A 24,165-nucleotide genomic window follows, 5' to 3' on the forward strand; every position below is an offset into this window, starting at 1 on the left:
ACTTTTTCTCTAACGAGCACATACAGATCAAAGAAGCAACTTTATCTATTCAGGCCTACTAAAATTACATGAAACGGGCCTCTACAATATGCACATTTAATTTCTTTGTTTAAGCAGTATTTTACCTAACACACATTACTATAATGTAACACATCTATTTAAAACATTTCAATTCTATGATTAATAATACTTTGCAGTAAAATGACATTAGAATCCAAGTTACTTAAAAGTGTAGCAGCATCTTTCGTTTCTTGTGAAATGCCGTGTGGCCTACACATTTCCATGGTTTGCAGAATTACATTTCTTTTTCACACAGCCCCATAACGTGAGACTCCAACATCATTCTAACATTTCTACAAATCTCTACATTCGTTTTTCACACTGATATATGTATCCCTATTTGAATTAAACACTCATATATATATCTTCACTCTATAAGTTTGACACTCTTGTATATACTATTCTAAACTAATACAACGTGCTTGTAAATATGGTGCACTTCTACATTTTTCAGATTTGTGCTCTCTCAATCCCCCCTTTGATGACTTCCAGTAGTCATCATCATTACAACACCCTCTCTAAGGTATAGAGTATCAAACTGAAGTCGTTGCAATATTCCCTCGTTTCATCTCCTCTAGAGCCCTCAGACTCCGGTACTGATTCTCCTGCATCGCAGCTAATCTCCTCCCCTGCTCTCGCATGGATCTCTGCAACCTGTTTGCTCTATACCATTTGTACAGTCTCACCAACCCCCACAAAGCGATTACACAAATCACTATTATGATGAGAGGTTTCAATATGTACCAAATGATATTCTTTCCCAGGTTGGCAAACCAACCTCCAACTTTACCCATTCCTTGACCTACTTTTTCCCATACTGTTACCTTTGTCAAATCCTCTATTTCATGGTGTATTTCAGTAATGTTTCGAATGTACTTTTCTAGAGGTTTTGAATTGTCTGGAATGTAAGTGCAACATTCCTGGACCTTCAAAGCCTTACAGACTCCTCCCTCTTTGGCCAACAGAACGTCTAGAGCAAGTCGGTTCTGAAGAACCATTGCCCTTATCGATTGCATCTCTCCCTCCACCAGCATTAAAGATCTAGCAGTACTGGCAGATAGTCTATCTACAACTGTTGCCAATCTTCTTATCTTAACATCATTTAGTGCTATCCCCAAAATAGGAAACATAGCACCAAATACATCTCCAACTACCTCCTCAGCGTTTACATCCCTTCTTCTTCTAGTTTGTTTTCCTCTCTTTTTGGTTTCTAAGTCCTCAGCATGGTATATTTTGGGGAAGACAATTGCTAAGTAACATGATCCATACCAATTATCTGGTAGCTTCACGTATGCATTTCTTCCACAAACAAAATACACATTCGGGATCACCTGCATTTCTTTCAAGAAATCTTTAGAATAGTACTCTAATTGGAAAGCATGTTCACAACTGACTTCTCCCACAAACACATTCTCATAATATGTTTGACTTCTGTGTATACACAGCTTTCCCCTTTTCTCTCGGTCTAAAGCTATTGGACCATTGCTACCCTTTCTTTGGTGTGCCCTTTCTTCCTCGGTCCAATCTGTTTTCCACTGTCCTGAAGCTTTTAAAATCTTTTGTCTCCTGTATCGATCATCCACCTGCCCTATAAACTTTTTCTCAATTTCTGACACTTTACAAGTCAAATTATTTCTTCGGGCATGTGAAGTATCTAATGTTCTCCATGGAAGGAAACATTTCTGTAACCTGTCTTCACTCTTGTAATAATCCCATTTATTGAGGTGCTTATAATTTGGTACCTCTGGCAATATCGAGTCAAAGTTGGAGAAGTAATACTCAAACCCATCCCTTTCATAAAATATGCTCAGCAACAAACTACACGTGATTCCATAAGTCAATGGAAGATGATGATACCTGATGCCTTCATCTACAGAGACTGGCAACTGCATGCAGACATAGCAGTTTTTCGCCTCCATGACATCAATGTATTCATAAAGCAATTTGGCATAAGCATTTTATTTAAAATTCCACTGTGATTCTTCTGCATGTAATCTCTTAATCTCAGCATCTAACAAAGCTTTCTCTTTCGCTGTGTTTTCCCCCTGTTTGCCAGCCGTAGGAGGCTTCTGTGTTGATACACTCTTTGCTTCCTTTTCTGTTTTCACATCATTTTCATGTCCCACTACATATGATACGTAACCACTAAAACTATAAGAGAAATCACTACCACTAAAAGTGTGCCTACTATACATTTTGCCCTGCGGTTCGGGTTGCCAGCCTCCATGATCTCAAGACAGTGTAGCTCTGGTTTTTCTTTCGCAGTACAAAGTCTCTTTTCTTTGCTTCTTCAATCTTTCGAACCACACCTGGAAGCTGAAAAACCCCTCCGCAAAAACAGTCTCTGAGTTCTGTAGCAATAGACAACCTTAGTCCTTCTCCATCCTCTAAAATGGAAATCCCTAATTTCTTCTTCTTCTTCTTGACATTAGGTTATCTCTCAATCTATATTTACAAAGTTCTTTGCAAAGTCTTTAGTAATCCGAGATTATGCGTGTTCCAAGAACTGCCACCACTTGCTCGAATATTTCCAAACGAAGAAGGATTCCCTCAAGTATTGGACACCTTGAACAGCAACACGGAAATTCAACTGTGTTTAAGATCAATTCTCTTATTCCGCTCAGAAGAGGAGGATAGACAATGTTGAGTGTCAGCAGCCCTTCGACCTCCACTCCTGGTATCAGCAACTCTACTTCCACGGTTATAATTGGGTCAGTTCTGGTCAGGGTCACTTTCCTCACCCTCCCAGTTCTGCGTGCTTCGGACATCTGTAGCGCGGTAGGTCCACTCAGGAGTAGCGTATCTTCTGCAAGGCACTCGCACCCTCCTTGATCTTCTCGGACCTTCCTGTTCTTGTCCTTGTGCACTTTCTTCTGGATCTGAGTCTTCGGATATAGGAACAAGAGTTTCCTCTCGAGCTGGCTTCAAGCTTGGCCTCCTTTTTCTTTCAGGCCAGGTAGCTGCTCCACGCCTTGTTCTCCTATTTCTTGTCCGTTCACTCGGTTCTTGATCACTCTGAACTTGTTCTGTCTCTGAGTTGTTTTCACAGCAGCTTTCTCCTTCTGTGGCAACTTCAGTTTCACTGCCGTTCTGTCTTTCTTCTTCTTCTGGATCTGTGACACTCCCAACTTCTTCAGACACCCCCACAGCTTGACTGATCCCCTCTTGTGATTCTTCCTCCACAACTGGATTTTCGTCTGTGAGAGGAGCTGTTTCTTCAAGAGGTGCTGGAACTCTTCGAGTATGGGAAGCGTGGATCCAATTTGGCAGCCCTCCGCACTTCACGGCAGTGTTCGTCGTTAAGATGATCTGATAAGGTCCTTTCCAGCGCACGTCTAAGCAGTTTTTCCGGACGTGCTTCTTTACCACTATCCAGTCACCTGGACACAGGTCGTGGCATTGATCTCTTGAAGATGGAACTTCTGCGGCCTTTACCTGAAGAGACACAGAATGAATGGCGTCAGACAACCCCTTGCAATAATCCAGGATCAGGTCATCTGTAATGTTCAACAATGCGGTTGTTGGGACAGTTGGAAGTCTCATTGCCCTCCCCATCAGCACCTCGTGTGGAGAGAGACCTGTCCTCATGTCGGGTGTGCTACGCATGCTCATAAGGACCTAAGGAAGAGCATCAGGCCAACTTAAGGAAGTTGATGAACATACTTTAGCAATTCGACATTTCAGCGTCCCATTTATCTGCTCCACGATACCTGAAGCCTCTGGTCGATAGCTACAATGCAATTTCTGATCAATGTTCAATGCAGAGCAAAGCATCTTCACAACTTCGCTGTTAAAATGTGTTCCTCTGTCCGATTCCAGAGAGGCAGGCACCCCGAAGCGCGGTATCAACTCTCTAAGCAACAACTTTGCTACTGTGAGTGTATCGCACCTGCGTGTAAGGTATGCTTCAACCCATCTGGAAAATATGCATACTACCAGCAGAACATACCTAAGGCGGTTGACTTTTGGCATTTCAATAAAATCCAATTGCTTTCTGTTGAAGGGCCCCCCAGACCTCCCAATGTGACTCAGTGTAACTGGTGTTCTTTTCCCTATATTCAACTGCTGACAAGTAACGCATCGCTTACACACTGCTTCTGCTGCAATCCTAAATTTTGGGCAATACCAAGTCTGCCTGAACACCCTCAGCATGGCATCTCTTCCCAAATGCACTGGACCATGTATCTGTCGTGCCATAGGACTCGCTAACTCCTCGGGTAACACTGCCCTTCCATCTGCTGAAACCCAAAAGTCCATTTCGCTTCTCACACAACCTGCTGTTTCCCATGCCTGCTTCTCAGATTCAGGTGCATTGTCTTGCATTTGTTTCAAATCTTCCCAAGTATCAACAGTTTCTAACATCATGCTTAGTTCTGTCTTTTCCTGAGCCCCACTTACTTCCACCTCCGTGAAAGAATAACCATGCTCCGCACAATAGCGGGCAACTTCGTCTGCATATCTATTTCCCTGTGACACAAAATCTGTATTTTTCGTATGAGCTACACATTTCACAACCGCAATTGCGGCAGGACCCTGTAATGCTTCTAACAGCAGTCGTACAAATTCTCCGTTTCTGATTGGCGAACCAGAGGAGGTCATGTAACCCCTCTGAGACCACAATTGCCCGAAATCATGAACTACACCGAAACCATATTGGCTATCAGTATATATGGTGACTCTAATTGTATTACCTGCTGTACAGGCACGTGTCAATGCAATGATTTCTGCTACCTGAGCGGAGTCTACTCCTTCCAAGCAAGCGGCTTTCACAACTCCAGTAATGGTGCAAACAGCGTAAGCTGCTCTCAACCGACCAGTATCGTCTCTTAAACATGAACCATCAACAAAGAAAATTTCATCGGGATCAGTCAGTGGCTCATCCACAATATCTGGTCTGGGCTTCGTGCATAGTTCAGTCACATCAAGGCAATCGTGATCTTCACAGTCTTCGCTTTCTATGTCATTAGGAAGTGGCATCAGTGTAGCAGGATTCAAGACAGAGCACCTCTTAAGGGTCACGTTCTCTGCAGCAAGAATAACTTGCTCATAGCGCGTAAGCCTACTGTTAGTCAAGTGCTGGGTCTTGGTCCTGGTCATTAACAGTTCCACAGAATGAGGTACATACACCACTAACTGGTGTCCCATCACAATGCTTTCACAACGCTCAATGCTGACACCTGTTGCAGCAACGGATTTGAGACATCCGGCAAACGCTGCGGCTACAGGATCTAGAGTAGCCGAAAAGTATGCAACTGGTCTACGGGCATTTCCATGGACTTGCACTAAAACTGACAAAGCACAGCCCTCCCTTTCGCAGCAATAGAGGGAAAATGGCTTCTCATAGTCCGGCATCCCCAGAGCCGGAGCACGACATAAGTCATCTCTCAGCTGTAGGAACGCCATCAAGCACTCATTGTCCCATGGTACCGGATCACTCACCTCCTTGTGCGTCAGTTTCTGTAAGGGTTTTGCTTTCAGTGAAAAGTTAGCTATCCACTGTCGGCAATAACCAACCATTCCTAGAAACATCCTGACTTCTCTCTGGGTTGTAGGCGAGTTCATCTTCATGATTGCCTCTATTCTATCTGGTGACACCTTGCGCTTTCCTTTTTCTATCCGGTGACCCAAATACTGTACTTCTGTCAGACAGTACTGCAATTTGCTCGGAGATACCTTGTGTCCATTTTCAGCTAAATGGTTCAGCAAGGCGATGGTGTCTTCCTTGCAAGCTTCTTCTGTTCCTGAGGCAACAAGTAGGTCGTCTATTTACTGGACCAGAACCGAGTTCTGGGGCAGTACCAGACTTTCAAGATTTTTCTTCAACAGCTGATTGAAAATTGATGGGCTATCTGTAAATCCTTGGGGGATTCGACACCATGTTAAAACGCGATTCTCCATTTTAAAAGCGAAGAGATACTGGCTCTCTTCATCTAATGGGATTGAAAAGAAAGCCTGACAAAGATCTATCACTGTGAATCACTCTGCTTGGAATGGTATCTGAAACAGTATCACTGATGGATTCGGTACCACTGGACAACATGAAACAACAATGTTATTAATTTTTCGAAGATCCTGTACTATTCTAAATTTCCAACTAGGTTTCTGCAAACCCATAATCGGGGAGTTGCATGGACTTCCCACGATTTCCTTCAGTATTCCCTGTTGAATCATAGAGTCGATCACAGGTTTTATTCCTGCAATCGTCTCTTGGGACAGCTTGTATTGTGGCGTTCTTGGATAATCGACATTTGGTTTCACTATGATCTTCACTGGCTCTACCCCTTTGACCAACCCTATCTCTTCTCCTGTAAAATCCCATACCTTGGATGATACTGCCTCGCGTAAGTCCCAAGGAAGGTCCTCCACAGTCAGAGTAGGATACAGTTCTATGCATGTTCTTGAGTTCACAATTTTGAAGGTAGCGTCATCATCTTTCGTCTCTACCTCTACTCCCTGAGGTGTGCAGTATATGGTACAGTTCAATTTGCACAATAAGTCCCTTCCTAACAGACACACAGGACTAGAATCACACACCACAAACTGATGTTCATTCATGTAGTTTCCGATTTTCACTGACACTGGTTCCGTCAAAGGGCTAGTCATTCTCTTGTTTGCGACTCCTACCACCTGAATTGTTTCCCCCGACATTGGTAGATCCGGAACCACTGCTGATCTCAAAGTTGATCGAGTAGCTCCGGTATCCACCAAGAATGTTGTGGGACACCCTGCCACTTCAGCCTCAACAAATGGTCCTCTTTGATCCACTTCCAGAACTGCCCCAAGGGTACAGTCCTCTTCTTTGCTTACACGTTGTCCCGTCAAGGGATCAATGTAGTAACATTTTTCCTCAGCTATGAAAAGAGGCATTTGTCTAAAAACCTTTCCCCCTGTCGAAATCTTTGGTGGCTGCGGAAACTGAGCTCGTGGAGCCGAAGTCCCCCCTTTGGCCACCTTAATTCTCGGCACTGTCACCCCTTGAACTGGAACCTCTGGAACCTCCTCCTCTACCTCTAGTTCCCCGTTTTCAGGGTTATAGGGACACTCGCGTCTCCAATGTTCCCACCTGATGACACTGGTGGCACTTTGTCGTTTTCTTCAACGTAGCAATGTCAATTCTAGGTCCCACGTTTTCCTCACTGTCGTTATTCTGATTGCTCGATTTCCGTCTCATTGTCCCCGTCCCCTGCTGCTGCTGTCCGCTCTTTCCAGCTGACTGCATCTGCACCACCATAAGCTTCTCTTTTAGCTTCTTTGCTTTGGAATCTATTTCGTCACTGCAGTACCTTGCATACCTCAAAATCTCATCTAATGGTCTGTTTTGCCAACAAATTAAATGTTGCTGAATCATCAAACAAATATCAGGTCTCAACCCCAAAACAAACTTTGACACAAACTGTCCTATATCCTTGGGGTCCATTACATCGAGTCCACTGTATTGTTTGAATGTTTTCAGCAATCTCTCATAAAACTCATGAACTGTCTCCTTGGGCTCCTGTCTTGTTCGGTCTATTTTTACCCAATCTATGTCTTGTGGTGGGACCTTATCCTTCAGCCAAGTTATTACTCTTTCATATTTCAACATTACAATTTCAGACGGTCCATTTGTAGCAGCATTCCTTTCTGGTTCTACCGTTGGCCACTCGACACTAGTCTTGCATGCTGTCCACAAATCTCCTGGCACCACAATGTCAAACAAGGTGTTCAAATCAATCCACAATACCTTTGAGATTTTCACAAACCTTTCTACCTGCTTGTACCACTCAACTGGATTGTCCCTTAACTTCGGAAATGAGTTGGTAAATGCAGCCAAATCTCCTCTACTCCAGGGCACATGTACATAGTTCCCATTCGATATTTCTCTCAAAGGAAATGCCTCCATCTGCATTACCCTTCCTTCCGGAGACATCACACTCGTGCTTCTCCTGACAGTACCCCTTTTGGACCACCTCTCTTCCCATTTGTCCAGATCTCTCCACGCTCCTGTTATCAGCTCCCTTATGTGTGTCTTTAATCCTGTAGTTCTCTTCTCGTCTAAGTCTTGGTCTGAATACTGCAACCTATGATTACTCTGTAATGTCTTTGTTCTGGACAAGTCTACCATATACTTCTCTGCCAGTTCAGACAGTTTCTCATGAATTGCTCTTGCCTTTCGGGTAATATCCTTTGCTATAAACAGTAACTCGTCTTGTTCGTACAAGTCAATCCTTTCTAAGGCTAACGTCCCATCTATTATCTCGTCCAGATCATTTTTTAAACTAGTGACATCGAGTCTTTTGGCCTTTACTGCAGCTTTCAGTATGCTGGCTCTAGGGGGTCCATTCACGTCTCTCCCATCCCAGCTCCGAGTCCTACGTCTAGGCTCAGGCGAGTTATGGGGAGTCCTCCCATGTTCCCATCTCTCCAGGTCCCATGCAGTTCCATCCTCTCTGGGTGTATGGTGAAACACTTTCCCATTTCTCATAATCCCACAAGTCCCATCCTGCATGGTTTCCTTAGATGCATGGTAAGACATTCCGTTATTCCCCCTTTCTTCATCATTTGCCGGTGGTCTCTGATCTCTCGACCCATGGCAAGATCCTTCACTGTTCCCCATGCTCCCACGACTCCAGTGCTGTACATTATCATTAGGTGCATGGTGAGTACATCTAAACCTATCCCTGTATTCTTGTGTCCTTCGGTCCCCCTCACTGGTAATGAGACGAGATGTTTCCCCACACTCCATACTTCTGCCTCTTTGCTCCTGCTCATTTCCTCTGTCTGTATGACGTATGACTCCTCTACTCTCCTGACTTTTACCATCCCACTCCTGACTGCTTGCGCTAGCCCCGCAGTGAGACAATGTTCCATCGCCTCGACTTCCCCAATCAGCCCCTGTTCTTGACCTGTGGGCTGGTGCTTCTGTGGACCCATCCCATTCTCTCAAGTCGGCCCTCAGCTCCTTAAAGGACTTCGGCCGTGGTCCCCTCAGGTCCATCGGTCCTCTCTGACCCCCCTGTTCTGCTGCGGGACCCACTGCTGAATCAAATGGGGTGCTCCACGTCACTGGTCCTGGCAATTGCCTCCAGGCATTTGTCATGTTATTTCTCCTTTCCATTTCAACTCTCTCTCTCTGTCTAACCATATCTGTTCTTCCTCTCTGTCTCTCTCGGGGTTGTAAATCGATACTATAGGACCTATGGTAATGGGTACTTGTAGAGCGTCTGGCAACCCGTAAGACTCAACCTTCTCAGTGGTTGGCGTCTTCTGTACCACAAACCTTCCGACTACACTCTGTACTGTGCTAGGTTGAGGTGTCTCCTCACCTTTGGTAGGTGTCCACTCCGATATAGGGAGTGGTCTATACCCCTCTATGGCAGCACCACCTTCCCTTTGGAGTTCCTTACTTTCTGTCTCCCCAACGTTCGGAGGCGGTCTATCTATTAGCAATCTGTTTATCAAGTTGTCCTCCGACTCGCTCTCCTCATCCTCTTCCATGAGCCTCTTCTCTCCTGCCACCTCTCTCACTGGGTACAACTTATCCACCTCAATAGCCTGTACTCTCCATCTCTTGGCGTCCGCATCCCATTGGGCATCTCGCACTGCCCTTACTGATCGCTTCAACCTTTCTTGGCGCCTGTTCAAATTTCTATTGTGTGCCGCCCTAATCCACGCATTAAGGGCCTCAAACTGTGTTGGTCTAGGCGAAGGATTCAATGAGGACATAATTGCCTTCAGCCGATGTAACGCCTCTAACCTAAACGTTCCATACTTAGGAAGCGTCAGCTCCTCATTCCTTTCTGAAATTTTGCTCCATTCGCTAATCCATAGTATAGTATGCAAGCCAACATTCGTTGCCATATAGTAAGCTGGTGTACCCTCTGGCGGTGCCTCTTCCCCGTAATAAGAGTCCCTTCTTTTTCTCTTAAAAATCCCTCTCAAACATTTAAAACACTTCTTGTTCAAAACCTACAGAATTTCTATTTTCTCCGCGTTTGTTTACTTCCTAATGACAATCCACCAATCTCAGCACGGTTCTCGCTAACTGCCCTATCACAACGCGGCTTTTCACTGACGTCACACCAACCGCCCTATCACAGCGCGGCTTCTCACTAACCGGCCTATCTCAGCGCGGCTCTCGCTGACGTCACTCATCCCCCTTCGCAGCAGTTCCCCTCCTTACTCAGCTCGTCTCCGCGGTCATGCATGCGTCCCATTCATACTCTGAAAAATGATTACTTCCGTCCAAGCGATCACTTTTCTTGACTGTACGCCCACAGTCTATCTGTAATTGTCACCTTAACTGACGAAATGTCTTTCCGTTTACGTCCAGACAATCGCCTTCTCTGATAGGTTACTAACACACAGTAACTTTCGACCAGCGTCCGTTACTCACACACTCACTCTTACACTCCCCCTATCTCGGTCCTGCGGCGGTCAATGGTACCTCATGACCTCCTTACTCTGGTCGACAATTACTCTGGATGTTCGATACACCCGAACCACTTAAGCTCTACCCCGAACTTAAGATTTTACCAGGTTGCGCGCGCTCACAACCTTCTCACAATCACACTACAGGCATTCAACTCCGCTTGACATTACAATACAAATACAACACAAAATACCGCAATCTGTCCACGCATGACCCTTTTTATACTCACTCTCGTCCGATACTGCTGCTTTTCTCTCTCCGTCAGCACCTTCTTCGGCAGGCCACCTCTGGATCTCTAGGGACCTTGGGGTAAACTAACCTAGTCTAGATCACCTTCCTCAAGTAGGTAACCATCCTCACTCTGCTACCAACTGCTAACGCGGGATTTCTGGCCTGTTGTCATTAATCCAGATCCCAATTCAGGTTGACTAAATCGTTGGTACCTGTCATTGAGTAAAAGGCAATCCACTACTAGGTTAATCAAGAAAGAACTTACGCCACTCTAAAGAACCACTTACCACTGGAAAAGGTTTAAAAGTTTATTATAAAACCAAAGCTATCTGGAGATACAGACATCTCAAAATGAGGTTCAAAAGATATACAGGTGTCAAGATAAACATAAAATCTCTAAATGCTCGTAGTCGACAGAATAGAATTACCAAGATCAGCTCAAAGGTCATTAAAGTTGCGAGAATAGCTACGAGTTGCAACTTCAGAGTCATTTACAGAAAGGAAAGAAATCAGGTTAGTCTGTCCCTACACTAGACTAAGTGACATCCCTACTTAACAAGATCTTTACCTAAAAAGGTGTCAGCCGTGGTGACTTTCAAAGAAGATCACACACTTCCCTTAGTCTTTGTCTCAAAGTCGAAACCTTGCAGTTCCCTATCTGCCTACCCATCCGCTCTCTTAGGTTCCTCAGATCGTCTGCCCTAACTCCACCCCGGGGTGCTGTCCCTAATACAAAATCACTTTTCCAATAGGAACGCCCCTGGAGACGCCTCTCACGTGGTGCTGGTTCTGGCGGCAACTTCCATGCTGGTACTCCTCGGGACCCTTCGTTAAAGTTGACCTTGCTTCCCAGGCTTCTCTCCGGCAAGACGGTACCCCCTAGAAATTCCTGAAGACTCCTCCAGGCCTGTGCCAGGCTCTCTTGAACAAAAGTCTATTCATCACTTTCCTGATAAAACCCCCTCGCACCTGCAAAAGACACTTTCTCTGTGGGCCCCAAATTCCGGCCTCCGCCATATCTCGAAGCCATAAACCATTTAAACAGGCTTTACAGTTTGTGCCTAACACGACTTTTTCTCTAACGAGCACATACAGATCAAAGAAGCAACTTTATCTATTCAGGCCTACTAAAATTACATGAAACGGGCCTCTACAATATGCACATTTAATTTCTTTGTTTAAGCAGTATTCTACCTAACACACATTACTATAATGTAACACATCTATTTAAAACATTTCAATTCTATGATTAATAATACTTTGCAGTAAAATGACATTAGAATCCAAGTTACTTAAAAGTGTAGCAGCATCTTTCGTTTCTTGTGAAATGCCGTGTGGCCTACACATTTCCATGGTTTGCAGAATTACATTTCTTTTTCACACAGCCCCATAACGTGAGACTCCAACATCATTCTAACATTTCTACAAATCTGTACATTAGTTTTTCACACTGATATATGTATCCCTATTCGAATTAAACACTCATATATATATCTTCACTCTATAAGTTTGACACTCTTGTATATACTATTCTAAACTAATACAACGTGCTTGTAAATATGGTGCACTTCTACATTTTTCAGATTTGTGCTCTCTCATCATTTTGTGCAAGCATAAGCTCTTTAGTGAGCAGGATAAAAACATTAAGCTGATTCGTGAAAAAGCAGTACATTTGTAACCATGGATTTATGTCTGTATACAGCGGCGATTTACTACTTCTAGGATTGTCATGTGACTATTCCCCATGGCTCCTGTTCCCCCCAAAAGGTGTTCTCCATAATAGAAAAGTCCACACAGTGCAATGGAGCACCCGGTACAAACACACACTTTATTCTCCACGGGAAAACATTTTTCCCTGTAGCGAAAGCCGCTTCCCTACATTGCCACAAAAAGACCTAGGGCTTCATTAATCGCAATTTGGTGTGGAGCACCACAGCAAGGCACCTTGCTGTGCGGCCCTACGCCAAAGTGAAAGGGCAGGAAAGCACCGTATTTAAACAATCTGGTGTATTCCTTTTTTGTTTCTGCCTGTGCTGGTGTAGTTTTGGTACCCTAGCGGCAACGCAGGAACCCTTGCATCATTGTGCAAGGGTGCCTTCTTTGCCGGCAGGATTTTTTTTGTGCAGGCAGAGTTATCTTCCTGCACAAAAACAATCCTATGAGGTGTGCACACATGGAAAGAGGAATAAACGAGTAGAAGTGAACATATTTCTCCTCGTTCTGCCTCACTTTGGGAGGTGTACGGATTTGACGCTTCCTCAGGTTTACATCACTTTGTATATCTGGGGCAGCATTAACCCTTTAACGCGGTGTGGGTGATTTATGGCGTGGGCGTGGTTCGGACGGCCCCCGGCCGTCCTCCGCACACGCCCACCGTGACGGCCGACGCACGCAAGGGGTTAAACTCCATGGGTGCTGCGTGGGAAAATCCACTGCAATGCTCATCGAATGCCTCCTGGGCGCAGAGTAAGGCGAAGCTGCGATTTGCGCTGCATTGCTTTACTCATGATTTATGGAGCCACTAAAAGCCATGCAGGATAGCTTTAACCTCATAGCTGCTGCCGTCGGCCGCTGAACGTTCGGAGCACTACCTGGCTGGTGCTGTGAATGTTCAATGGCCGAGGCGGCCCCGCCCACTCTTTGGAACGCCCAGCACTGCACCGAAATAACGGCCGCCGCTAAGGCGTTAAGTGTCTTCTTATATCTTTGTGAAAGCCCTGCTTCACGCATGTACCACTTTACGAGTGCAAAAGTGACCCAGGGCTCTCATACATAAGCCCCCTACGTTTTATGAACCAGCCTAGTCTTGAGTTTGGCATGACAATTACTCATCAGAGAAAATAAAATCCGCCCCAGATACTTTCCTTCTAAATTATGCCTCAGCACCAAACAATATGACACGGACAAAGTGTTCTGATCACATTCGGCAAAAGTATTTCTGCAATTTTCAAAAATGTAGGCTTGTGGTTAGAACCAACTAAAATCTGGGGATAAGTGCACGTTTAAATAATGAAACACAATTGTCACTAAGCTATAATGTGATGCACAAATGTGTGACATCATTGACACCCATTTTTGCGGTATCATTAGGGTCTCAAGCAGGAACAAAGGTTTGAATACAGGCAGATTTTAACAAATGACTAATTGCAGCTCACTCTGCAAGAGTCACTGTACAAATGTACCATGCCAAATATACGTGCCAATTTCCTTCACAACTTTAATAATGGTGACTTACACCAACCAAAAAAGCACTACATTTGCCACTCAGTCCATTCATTCTCTGACAGCTAAAATAAACACGTATGAAAATTCAGTGTTAGAATTTGATAACATTTAGTTGCCTCGCAAGACTCATCAGGGCACTTCTTAGGACACTACATATATCTCAAAATTCTAGACTTATTTCCCATATTTATGTATGTTTACATAATGCGAGTTTAAACAAAAACTGTAGAAGTGCACAAGAATGTGGATGAGAGACGTACTGACTTTATGTGAGTTACCAAGTAACCCAATGAGCTTCGCCTGGAACCTCTAGTTTCTTCCAACCAGCTTCTCTGCCTTACAATTGCAAAAAGAAAGCCGTTTGATGGTGGTTGTTCTTTTTTTTTTTAAACTCCTTCAATCTGCTCCTTTAATGTCTGGGGAAAAAACATATTCTGCAAATGAAGATCTGATATATGAGTTCTCAGGTCACACGCCTTACACACTGATGATAGATTTAGGAGCTTAAAAATATTGCTAGCCCCTTAATCATCATACAAGCTAAAAGTACCAATAAATACCAAAACTGTCTGGTAAAGTGAAAAGCACCAAAAAGTGAAATACGTACAAATTAAATGAAACCAAAATAATAATGCATAGCTGGCAAGGTTTCAGATTGCTTATGTGTGACATTTTTATAATTTCAGTGTCATTGTGAATGATATTCAATGACTATGAGTGATATTCAACAACTATGAGTGACAATTCTCGTGAGCAAAATCAAGCAATGAAGACCAAGGAAACAGATAAACATCAGAAATTACACCCATTTGAGCAACGAGAAACTCTAAGAAGATCTTAAAGCTGCTGCAAAGCACCAGAAATGGGAGGGCACTAACTTCTCAGGAGGGCCTCTTTGTGATAAATGAATGTGAAACTGCCAGTAAGATTTAACCGCCTTCATATTGAAGTAAAAGAGATCTTGAAGAAGTTCACCAGAGCTGCAGAACCCAACTGCTGCACACTGACTCTGCAGGGATGGCCATGCAGCTGGGCAGTGACTCGCACACCACAGCTCTTGTTTCCTCTCTGGCTAGCTCTGCTCTCTGAAGGTCTTGCAGGTCTGGTTGATGGTGCTGGTGCCGTCGTGGGACAGACAGCCTTTCTACCGTGGTGTCTCTCTCAAACCATGGCAGCTGAGTTTAAAACAGTCTAATAAAATCCTTAAGCTGACCTGCCCAGAGTTGGAATCAACTGAGCATGCATTATAAACTAAGATTACTTCATAGAAAAGTCAACTTCCTCCCATGGTGTTGTCACGGACTTGTGTGTGCATGCTCACGCACATTAGGAGCGCCACATTTGGAATCATGATAATGTGTTGTCACCTGTGTGTGTGTGTGTGTGTGTGTGTGTGTGTGTGTGTGTGCGCGCGCGCGCATGTAAGCACATTAGTACTGCCAACTTTGGAATCAACCTCAGGAACTTTTATAGTACGCTGGGCATTTACTTTCCAGTGTGACTGCGTCAAGGGCCGGCGAGAGCCTGCCTGGCAGTGACCATCGTAACTGGACTCGGACACAGCCCGCGGCCATGCTGGCCACTGGATATGACCGAGGCTCGGCTCAGCTACATAGCTGCACAGTCAGGAAGGTGTTCTAGACAGCTGCAAACCACTCCTGCCGCCAGTCCATGGTTAAGTCAACCGCTTGCGGGGTTGGGTTAGTTGGCATACCCAGATCATGATAATTACTGTGGCGAGCTGCACTATCTACATGATTGCCACAAGCTGAGCACTGCAGCCAAAACTTTGATTCAACTGCTGCCCGCTCGTACTGTGGCGACTGTGGCAGGAGCCACACGCCTATTACTGTGTGCCTCACACTCATGCCTGTAATGTCGCGGCTGCGCAGTAAATTGAATCCTAATCATGTCCATGAAAATTGTAGCAGTAGCAGCTGAGGCAGAGCTCAGGCAGGCCCTAAGCCTGTCGGACAGCGTGCAGTGTGTGCTACCACTGTGAGCTTTCAGTCAAAAAATGGTTTCTTAGCAGCCAGCGCTCCAGGCTGCTTGACAGCTGAGGAGGCGCTAAATATGCGAGACTTTGCATTTCATTGCGGTGATGCGGACCACCACACTGAAATGTGTTAGTCTAAAAGATGTGTGGTACCTGACAGGGCTGATAATGAAAATATATGAAACTCTTGGTAGCACTTTATTTAAAAAGAAAAAATACAATAATCTATGGAAGAATACAAACATAGTATTTGATATTTTTAATTCACTTTCTATATTGGTTCCCATCTAATGGTGGTGAAAAAACACAAAACGTGTTAGTGAAGAAGAGATTATGGCAACCTCAGACTTCCATTCACTAGCACTCTCTCATTCATAGTTGTTTTTCTTGTTGCAAAATTGATTTGAAACAGTTACAATCAGCAAACACAGTAGAAAGAAATCATGGTGGAAAAATAAGTACCATAGTACGATTTTGCATGTGAAAAGAAGGTATGGTCTAAGATGGTGGTAAACTACTGTGCACATAATAGAAATGCATGAGTATAGATTCACAGAGAAGGAAGTATAAAGTTTAAAACGTTGCTGTTAATCAGTCAAAAATGAAAAAAACACAAGCGTCCAAAAACTGATGCTAGTCCCTACCCCTAATAGTACTCCATTCCACAGTAAAAGCTGAAGCATTGGACCAAGTCCACTATTTCGATAATTGTAGCCTAGAAACAAGAATTCTTTTTATAGATCAACGGACTCGATTAAGAGGATGGGGGGGGGGGGGTAGGGGGGCACAGAGACGTTTATCCAACAGCCACTGAATGCTAAGATTTGAACTTACCCTTGGATTTCTGGAAAACTCCTATTTGTATCCTGTACTTCTGTTCATAAGTTTGATCAACACAACTTGCTGGCTGCCATCAGAGCTGTGCTTGTCCACACATTGAAAAATAAAATCCACTTGTATTTTCGGGATCTCACTAATGACTGACCACCGCACAGAAAGCACATTGGGGACTTGTAAAATGTAGGAAATCTCTATACAAAGGCTACACTACCAAACTGCCCTTGAGAAATATTTGCTAATAGAACATTCCAGCAGCAAATGTATGTGTTATTTATTGTGAAAAACAGTCTGAATATAATTGTAATATTTGGTGGATTGACAGTATCAGCCCTGGTCAATGCCTTGCAGGAAACGCTTTCTTTATTTCGAAAACAGAAGCTAAAAGTGATGATGTGCATGACATTTAAATCACTGTTAACACAAAATAATATGACATTTTACAAGAAGCTAATTTGTACATCTGAGCAATAGTGGATCAAGTATTTCATGTTCTAAATTAGTATCAATACTTCATATATAATTATTTCTCTCGACTTACTAATATATGAATGATATTGGTCTTCGATTTCTATATATGGGTTTATATTTTCTGTGGCCTACCAAACAAGAGTACATTTTTAGTTCAGGCCAACTGCAGATTGGGTAAACTCCGTGGTCTCCACACTAGCCAGTCAAGTTGTACAACATACCATTTAACCATTTACTAAGGTGACCCATAGAATTTGAGTTGAAGGCCAACAAGGGGCTGTATTATTCAAAGTGGTCGGGGGTCACAAAAGGCTTTTGTGCGCCCCCCGGAGCACTTTGGTAATACAAACGGGGCCACAGAAGCTGGCGCGGGCCCTCCTGTAAGACCTAAAGCACCAGCGCTATAATCAGAGGCTGTTCCCTCGTTTGCCTAAGCGCATTGCTTCATTCAAATGAGGAAAACGCTTTGTCTCTGCACCTGCGCCATATTATAGACGTATGCGCAAAGGTAAAGAAGCTATCAGTAGGCGCACTGACAGTGCACTTCATAGAAAGAGGCGCACTGTCAGTGCGCCGCCTGAAGGCAGCCCTCTGGAGGTGATAAAAGGGGTCCTATAGACCTCCTAATCTTCCCCTTGCAGGTAGGTGCAGCCACTCACTGCTCCCGCATACAAGGGGATCTCTCACCCCTCCTAAAAATGCAGACAGGTAGCTGCCTGCACAGTGAAACATTGAGTGGCTGCTTCAAAGTCATTCCATATTATACTTGAACGTGCTGCCCCAGGACAGCACGGGTTGCGGCTACCCTGAGAGCAGCGCATACAATCTAATATGGAGCACTCTCCTTGTTGGAGCCACGCACACCTTTTGAAAGGTGCGCCTGGTGCAAACAAGGAAAATGCACCACATTGTAAAATATGGCCCCAGGGATAGATCCCCAAGATATAGGCAAGAAGTTAAATTAAACAGCTGTTCACAAGTAAATCACCAATTACTGACTTCACATGGCCTGCCATATCTGTCCGGCATAATGTGCTTCTACATCTGATCATCCAAGGACTATCTAAGACTTGCCACAGGCTTTCATATGACACAACTCTAAACTTGTGGTCACTCTTAGTGGCCAATCACCAACCAATGTTCTAGTCAGCTGTTGGATTTTACCAAACACTAAACATCCAAACGTTGCTCTTTCTGTGGGGTCTACAACATCAGGGAACATTTACAACATAGTATGAGGATTAATTAGAATCCATTTTATCTGTGCAGCATTCTTCATTTTCGAAAGTCTTGTGAATGCAGCACTGCTTGTTCCAACTTTGACTTACAAAGCTTGTGCCTACACAGTCAATAGGCTCAACTTCAGTCAGTCAAGTTTATTGTTTTAGACCACAACTGAGATCAACAATTACAAAGCAATAAACATTATTAATTATTTCCATACATCATTACCAAAGACAACTAAAAACACTTTTTTTAAATGAGCTAAAAAAGTTAAAAGCAGTATAACATAAATACTCATTCTTAGCGAACAATATTAAAGTAATCAAATCATCAACTCTTGGTTTGATAAAATAAAAATACAAAATAATTAAATAAAGGATGCATGGTATTCGGAATGAAGGGCATGTGAAAAGTGCATGTTTTAAATATTAAAATCTCTCCATTATATAGGCCGCATAAACTAATCTCCTTTTTTTATTTGGACCAAAGGCATGTGCATGCTTTCAGAGGCAGTATGCCCAACCTGAGTGAGATTATGACCCACCTTAATCTATGGTCTGATGCAAATGGATAAATACTTTTGTGGGTACTTATACTCTATACCTTCTAAAAATGATTTTTACAGTTTCAATTTCTTACAATGAATGCCGTCATCAGAATAAAATTAATCTTGAGATTGCAGTTTGTTTTAAATGTCTATTTGTCCAACACACCATGGGCTCGATTCTGAAAGGTAAACTTAGACGTTTGGTCTAAACTTACACCAAACGTCTAAATTTACGACTTTGGGAATTTCAGAAAGGGTATTTACGAGTACTATGTTCTTGTCTGCACTGGGGCCGGATCTCTGCCCTAAGTGTTGACACAAAGATAGTACTCGTGAATGCCCTTTGTGAATTCCCAAAGTCGTAAACTTAGAAGTTTGGTCTAAGTTTAGAACAATCATCTAAGTTTACCTTTGTGAATCGGACCCCATGATTGCAAGTGTTCTACCATGCAGTCCAGTTTTTCTAAAGCCAACATAAGGTTTTTAATAAAAGTGGTGTTTTTCTTGGGTACTGCAAATGTTTCTTGGTTTAATAGATCTCTAAGATTGCCCTCTGAAGTGTGCAGTAGACAGTAAGCCCATCATACTACATTTGCAATAGGAAAAAAAATGGTTAGTGCAAATTCCAAATGCAATGCCTGGGCTGGAGTTGCATCGCTAACTGTAGTTAGCTTGCGCAGGACCATTCCTTTGTACTGATTTAACAATGCCCAATTTCTAATTGGGATGCACTCAAATGCGTTTGTAACATTTGGTGGATTTATATTCTATACATTTCTAATAAATAATTAGAAATGTCTCCTTCAAGGTGATCTATATAAAATGTATTTTTAAAAAACAGCCTGAGCGAAAGCCGTGTTCCCTTGATGAAAATGATGTAATTTACTATCTTAACTCTGGGAGAACACTCTACTGAGATATGTGTACGTTTTTACCATTTCTAAGGTGTTTCCATCTAGCTTCCAAGAGAAGGGATAGCAGTGTTTTCTTTCCTTTAAGAGCAATACTTTACTTTTAGATATATTATTCTTATTTAAGAAATTCCTCCCTGCATACGTTTTTAGGGCACACAAATTTTGTTGAAGGCCAACTGGGGTTAAATTGAATAAAAGCACATCATCTGCACATGCAAATCATAAGACAAAACTTAGTGGAAAATGTATGGTGTTAGCAAATTGAGTTGGTAAGTCATGTATGGAAATAGAGAAAAGAAGAGGAACTTGAAGATGGCCATTCCATTTCTGCAACTTGTATACCAGGCAATCACCAAGAAGCAATAACTCTTTCTATTGGCAACTTCAAGATGAGTTCAGTTGCCCGAATTTTAAGCATCAGTTCGTTGATAATTATTACATTTCATTTCATACTCCGTCATCCTCCTGGGGAGCTTTACAGTCCAATCCACCACTGTGCTACCTTTTGGGATTTCAGCAATGCTAATATTTGGGTTTTACTATCTCAAGAGCCACTTAGGTAGGCTAGGGCAACTACTAAAATGCTTTAGCCGTGACTGAGTCTTTGACTATAAAGGGTGGGATCCCCTACTTCTTTCTGATCTCCTAAAGATGAACTCTTCCTCTGAGCCCACCTGGCCTTTTTTGGGTAGATAAATAGAATGCTTACTTTCATAATGATTGTTCTGGGGATGTATCTATTATATTTCCTCCCAATCAGTACAATCCTAATACGCCCATAAAGAGAAAAAATTGACAAGTTATGTATTCGCCTGCTGCAAGAGGTTGCCATGGCCACTATTATATACCTTCCTTCCTAGAAATGGATCATGGCTGTCAGCCATATCCTGGCCACCCATTGACCCTTTGTACCATGATCTGCCCATACTTATCCACCTACCTGTCGTTAGGCAGCGAGAGGCTGAAGTTTCGACAAGAGTCATCTTCATGACTGCTCTGCTGGCTGCTCTGCTGACTGCTAAAAGGCCGAACACAGGCGTGTAGAAGGAATGCACAGTGGAGAGAGAGAAAAGAAAACAACAATGAAGATAGAAAATTTGATGTATATGCATATATTTACGGTTGACAGAATAACAGGCATTAATATTAACACAGGCAATCTGCGAGTACCATGGAGGAAGAAATAGTTGGGACATGACATGGCACCTACTAAAAACCCAGAGGAAAATCAGTTTCAGACAAGTAGCAAAATAATGTACACATGACCAATCTGATGCACTCAAGAACACAGCAATCCACACACAATGAAACATATACAAAAAAACCTCAGAGTCCAACTGACACAATGTAGACATGCAGATGTGTAATTTGGGTGCAACTTCTTCAATTATCTGTTGATGTTCACAAATGGTACACAAGGACACTGCCAAGAGCCCCATAAAACAGAGACAGAGACAGCACAGTAGTTCATTTGGACCCCGGTGTGTGACACCGGACAGACACTGTGCACAAAGTCATCATGAAAGCCAAAGAGCAACAGACAGAACTAATCTTGGACACCTACACGTTACACACAGTTACCATGATGAGACAAAGAACTACAGGAAGAAGAAGTTTAGACATCCAAACACTGAACTCAAAGCAAACCCAAAACCGCTATTTAATATTCACAGTAACATTGAGCCATCCAGATTAAAGATTAGTGCAACTGTTTTTTTCTGTAAAATCTGGGTTGTGGATGACAAGCCAGTTCAACCTTTCCATTGTTGCTCTGTTGGGCCTTGTCTGCTGTAGGGCGTGACGTGACTGTAGTGGTAGGGCCTTTGCTAGTTCAGTAACAGGACGATGCTCCGCAGCTGTAGCGGTAACTGTAGCCCCGGTTCAGGTTCGATCCTGGATGGGTCCTTGTCCAGGGCGGCTAATACACAATCAAAGGTGAACCAAAGCCCCCAACTGCACCTAAACCCTCACCTTATTCAGAAACATGCTCCAGAGAGCGAAGGTTGCAGTTGTCAGACTAAGACACAGCCGCGGCCAAAACTTCAATCTGGGCTTCATCTGGCCTGAACTCCTCGGTGGGGGCCTTGCAAAAGCCTGTTGAAACCCTGCAGAAGCCCCATCAAGCCTCTGATGAGGAGCTCTGGAGAAATCGGAGAAGCTCCGTAGAGTGGAGGTTGGAGTAAAGGAAGGTGGGCCAGTGAGAGGACTCAGCGGGTGGTGGCAGCAACCAGGTGCAGAGGCAGCGCGTTGGAGCCAGGGGGTCAGGGCTCTGGTGCAAGGTAACTCACGTTCAGCATGGAACCGGAGCCAGGGCACCAAGCACCGTAACCTCAGTTTTACTCAAGGGCTTCTAGGAGCTCAAAGAGCCTTCAAGCTGGTGGGCATGAATGCCAGCAAAGAAGCTAAGATAGATGGGGTAGGTGCAGGCATGCATGGGGCGTTTTAGTTAGCCTCTGGAGGAGAGAGCCGGCACCTGTGGAAGCGGCTCAGCTAGACCTGGGTGAGGCTTGAAAGGGCTATAGTGTGCACTCACTTGCCCCTCCCCCACTGAAACCACTGACACCACAGAAATCACCATTAAACCAAAACAGGCAAGACAGTGAGCTGTGCTGGGAATTTGGAAAGCAAGGAGGATAACAAGTCGTGTTCTCACCCACCTAGAGGGTGGAGACTGGAACATAAAGGTCCAATTCAAGGGCAGTCAAATAAAGTTATTACCTGCACCTTGCTACAATCAGTACCCAGCACAAAGACGTAACACATCAAAAAGAGAAGGGCACCTTAGTACATCGACAATTATGTGATCCAGGATGACGAGGGGGGACCTGGGCCAGAGCAAGAAGGCAGCAATAAAGAGAACAAGAATGCCCAACTCAAACCCAGTAATCAGAATCAGAAACTGCGACAATAAAGCTGAAGCCAAAAAAGAGAAGGAACACCATGGTGTCAAAAGGAGAAGGACATAAGATAATGGATTTCTTAATTCAGAAAAATCTGAAGAACACAAATAAAAATGGACAACAAAATGTGCACAGAAGGTCCTCACCTAGGAAATTCACTGGGGACAGACAGTTAACCTTTAAACAAAGTAATTAAGTATGACCCTCCCACTTCAGGCAAAAGCACTCCAAGCTCAAGCAGTACAAGCGGAAGTGAACAAAACAAACATATCATCTACATTCTCAACATTGAACCTTTCCATCCTCAACAACTGGGATTTACTCAATCCAAGTACTGACCCAGCCAATAATAAAGGTCAACTTGAGTGCCCTGAATGGCAAGATCACCCACTGATCGAATTTACGGAAAAGACACTAGCTGCTCAAGGTGGAGATGCAAATTTAACCAAAAATCTTCTTGCAGCCATGCCGCTAGGGAAAAGCCTACAGACGGACACTAATGTAGTTACCTTGGGTCCGTTCTTCATCCACAGTTGCATTCTACCAGATAAGGATATGGTTTCCTATAAGGTTAAGCCTTCCTTAAGTCCAATCAAGCTGTCCCCGCTTAAGGTGGTCCTAAAAAAACATCTTCAAAGGATCAAGGGAAAGAGTCAATGACTCTAGGCAAGGAAGCAGTAGCCAACACTGCAAATACCAAAATACCAGCAGGCACATGGGTGGCACTCCTAAACACAATAGAGACAATAATATTAGCAATCTGATATCAATCAGATGAACAGGAAATGCAGGTAGACCTCCATAATATTTTGGCCATACATGTAGTCCGCATGGATAAAAAATACTACAATCACTCAATGAACTGATTCAGAGAGCACAAAACTACAACTACACACAACAATAACTCTGTCAATGGGTAAGGCTAGTGGACAAACTACAGGCTCTTCCATCTATTTTGGGTGACATCCTGCAGAAAGTAACAACACAATCAAACAGACCCCAGGATAGGCTTTGGTTCTCAGAAAAGGACTTGAGATAAACAGTGCACACCTTGATGGTCAAGCAAAAGGGGACATTTCACCTCCAACTTCATTTATAAAAACACCCTACAAGTACTACAGACACTAAAAGCAGCAAAGGTAACTCTCCCTTTCACGGAACTAAAGGAAATTACGTGGAAAGCACACCACATAAGAAATGGGAGTAAAGAGTCTTAGAAAGTGCACATGAGGAAACTGAGATGAAAGGACCATCCCTAACCACAGGGAACAGAAACGCAGTGGAGGCTCCCCCGCTAAGGCAGAGGAGCATCACCCCACTGCCAGGAGCAGCAAGGAAAGGAAAAAATAAAA

This window comes from Lissotriton helveticus, chromosome 3_1 (genome assembly GCF_964261635.1).
Source record: "Lissotriton helveticus chromosome 3_1, aLisHel1.1, whole genome shotgun sequence".
NCBI classification, from domain to species: domain Eukaryota; kingdom Metazoa; phylum Chordata; class Amphibia; order Caudata; family Salamandridae; genus Lissotriton; species Lissotriton helveticus.